The following is a 4,204-nucleotide window of genomic DNA, read 5'->3' as shown; positions in this document are numbered from 1 at the left end:
GAATGGCCCTGACTAACAATAACCAGCCGGCCGGAGTGGCCGAGCGGTTCTAGGCGCTACAGTCTGGAACCGCGCGACTGCTACGGTCGCAGGTTCGAATCCTGCCTTGGGAATGGATGTGTGTGATGTCCTTAGGTTGGTTAGATTTAAGTAGTTCTAGGTTCTAGGGGACTGATGACGTCAGCCATTTGAACCATTTAACAATAACCTATACCTTCCATGAATCACTTACCTCACAAAAATCTTCGTTTCTCGAACTACTGCAATATAGCGAGCGCCACTACTGCCAGCTAAATAAAGGATTCTAACTACTGAAGGCACTAACTACTGATAGGCATATATATATATATATATATATATATATATATATATATATATATATATACACACACTCCTGGAAATGGAAAAAAGAACACATTGACACCGGTGTGTCAGACCCACCATACTTGCTCCGGACACTGCGAGAGGGCTGTACAAGCAATGATCACACGCACGGCACAGCGGACACACCAGGAACCGCGGTGTTGGCCGTCGAATGGCGCTAGCTGCGCAGCATTTGTGCACCGCCGCCGTCAGTGTCAGCCAGTTTGCCATGGCATACGGAGCTCCATCGCAGTCTTTAACACTGGTAGCATGCCGCGACAGCGTGGACGTGAACCGTATGTGCAGTTGACGGACTTTGAGCGAGGGCGTATAGTGGGCATGCGGGAGGCCGGGTGGACGTACCGCCGAATTGCTCAACACGTGGGGCGTGAGGTCGCCACAGTACATCGATGTTGTCGCCAGTGGTCGGCGGAAGGTGCACGTGCCCGTCGATCTGGGACCGGACCGCAGCGACGCACGGATGCACGCCAAGACCGTAGGATCCTACGCAGTGCCGTAGGGGACCGCACCGCCACTTCCCAGCAAATTAGGGACACTGTTGCTCCTGGGGTATCGGCGAGGACCATTCGCAACCGTCTCCATGAAGCTGGGCTACGGTCCCGCACACCGTTAGACCGTCTTCCGCTCACGCCCCAACATCGTGCAGCCCGCCCCCAGTGGTGTCGCGACAGGCGTGAATGGAGGGACGAATGGAGACGTGTTGTCTTCAGCGATGAGAGTCGCTTCTGCCTTGGTGCCAATGATGGTCGTATGCGTGTTTGGCGCCGTGCAGGTGAGCGCCACAATCAGGACTGCATACGACCGAGGCACTCAGGGCCAACACCCGGCATCATGGTGTGGGGAGCGATCTCCTACACTGGCCGTACACCACTGGTGATCGTCGAGGGGACACTGAATAGTGCACGGTACATCCAAACCGTCATCGAACCCATCGTTCTACCATTCCTAGACCGGCAAGGAAACTTGCTGTTCCAACAGGACAATGCACGTCCGCATGTATCCCGTGCCACCCAACGTGCTCTAGAAGGTGTAAGTCAACTACCCTGGCCAGCAAGATCTCCGGATCTGTCCCCCATTGAGCATGTTTGGGACTGGATGAAGCGTCGTCTCACGCGGTCTGCACGTCCAGCACGAACGCTGGTCCAACTGAGGCGCCAGGTGGAAATGGCATGGCAAGCCGTTCCACAGGACTACATCCAGCATCTCTACGATCGTCTCCATGGGAGAATAGCAGCCCGCATTGCTGCGAAAGGTGGATATACACTGTACTAGTGCCGACATTGTGCATGCTCTGTTGCCTGTGTCTATGTGCCTGTGGTTCTGTCAGTGTGATCATGTGATGTATCTGACCCCAGGAATGTGTCAATAAAGTTTCCCCTTCCTGGGACAATGAATTCACGGTGTTCTTATTTCAATTTCCAGGAGTATATATATATATATATATATATATATATATATATATATATATATATATATATATATATATATCAGTTCATGATATCCAGTATTACAAATTTACTCTTTCTGGCGGACACACGTCCAGATCGTCCGCTCTTAAAATTCTGCCTCTCTCTCCCCACATCCACCACTGCTGGCGGTTCACCTCCAACTGCGCAACGCTACGCGCTGTTCACATCCAGCTGCCCAACACTACAATAGCGAATATTCCAACAATGCCAAGCAGCCACAGACTGCACACAGCACAGCCAGTGATTTTCATACAGAGCGCTACGTGGCGTTACCAACATAAAAACCTAAACAGCCTACTTACACAGTCACTTAACCCATCAGGTGTTTTTCACAATGAACGACAAAGAATGGAGTGCAGACTCAGGGTATGCATGGAAGCAGAAGGTGATCACTTTGATTTTATAAATGTAAATGTGTTTGGTAAGTGCATTATTTTTGTGCCACGAATAATAAATGCTTATGCACATTCTCGTGTAAGGATTTTCGGACCCATGTTGATATGAACATTTTGTAATGTTTTGATGTCAAGGAAAAATCCTTAATGCTTCTGACATGTATTCATACACCCCGTAATTTAAAATCTACGTTATTTCAAGCCATGTTTTTAACTCTTAGAAATTTTTCTAGAATTTGTTTACTTTCTTGTTTTCAAGAAATTTTATGTGAGTCAGCAGCACTCTCTGAATTTTTTTAAAAATACTTTGAAATAATTGTTCCTATATGCTGATTTATCTAATCGTGTGTGTTACATGGAGTAAATCCAAGTAGTATCAGAATGCCACTGTGTTACGTATTTTTTTAATCTCGTTGGTAAATTTGTATTTCATACGTAAATTGAAGGTGAAAGGGGGAGAAGCGAAAGGAAAGAGATGAGTATCTCTTGCATCGGGACATTACGCAGAATCTGCAGCGACGGGTGAAACTGTGCACCAGACCGGGATTCGAACCTGGGATCTTCTGCTTACTAGGCAGGTACGTTACCCACTGCGCCCTCTGGGACACGGTGACATCACAATTGCGCGGACTACCCCGGCACCTGTCCGCCTGCAGTCCCTGTCCATTTCCTTTATGTTCGCTGCTCTTTACATTCCCCCTAGTGATCGGATGCACTTGTGCGTCCGCACTGAACAAGGCGGATCCATTGCCCATCAAGGCGAATCGGTTATACGAAGACGTGGTCATTGTCTTCAGATATGTCCGAAAGAACAGGCACCGCGCATTCATCTAATGTGTATTTCATTGTCAAATTAAGATATATACCGTCCGACGCACAGCTATCCTCCTGCCCATGTACTTAACGCACCGTCGACAACCAGGTCATTAGGAACTGACCATAAGCTCGGTATGGAGAAGGATACCGGCCGTGTCCTTTCGAAAGGCGCTATCCCATCATTTGTCTTAAGCAGCCGAGGGAAACTGTGGAGAATCTAAATCAGAGTGGCAGGTAATTGTCGGTGGAGGCTCGCATGTCTGCTCGGTAACAGTAATCCAGTATTTGCAGGGCTTCAAAATGACTAGTTTTCTGTTTTAGGGTGTGAGGGGGGGGGGGGGGGGGGGACTGGTGCTTTGTCCAATGAGGTTACGGACACGTGAGGGTGCTCGAATAAGTGGTTTGGATCAAAGGAGCCGCCTGCTCTTCAGTTTTGCACGAACGTTGTCCTGTGACGCTCTCCAGCTGTGGCAAACTATTATCGCCACGTCAGGGCCTGAGATTGTCCAGAACCTTTGTTGGTCGTAATCGCTACGACTTCAGCAGTTTGTAGCTTTCGCGTTTCTTTTTGTAAGGGAGCACTTTATGCTAAATTTGGAAGGTGCTTCAGGCACGAATATATCAGAGAGGCGACAGAGAAGCAGTCTTGGTCGTGAGAAGAGGAGGAGGAGATTAGGAGATTAGTGTTTAACGTCCCGTCGACAACGAGGTCATTAGAGACGGAGCGCAAGCTCGGGTGAGGGAAGGATGGGGAAGGAAATCGGCCGTGCCCTTTCAAAGGAACCATCCCGGCATTTGCCTGAAGCGATTTAGGGAAATCACGGAAAACCTAAATCAGGATGGCCGGAGACGGGATTGAACCGTCGTCCTCCCGAACGCGAGTCCAGTGTGCTAACCACTGCGCCACCTCGCTCGGTTCGTGAGAAGAAGCTAGTGTCTGGCAACGTAATTCGAGTAAGCATCCTGCCCAAAACCGTCGGGATGAGCGCAGTCGAGTTGGCTGAGGAAACGTGAGTTCTCTGGGCAGTAAGAGGAGATTTTAAGTAAGCGCACAGCACGGCCTCTGCCTCACTGCAATTCGAGTTGTTTTGCTGTGTCGTGCGTCTGCTCCAGAATGTACCGTCCTAACTTTTAGGAGCC

Source organism: Schistocerca serialis, chromosome 4 (assembly GCF_023864345.2).
Source record: "Schistocerca serialis cubense isolate TAMUIC-IGC-003099 chromosome 4, iqSchSeri2.2, whole genome shotgun sequence".
Taxonomy (NCBI): domain Eukaryota; kingdom Metazoa; phylum Arthropoda; class Insecta; order Orthoptera; family Acrididae; genus Schistocerca; species Schistocerca serialis.
This window is presented reverse-complemented; position numbering follows the sequence as displayed.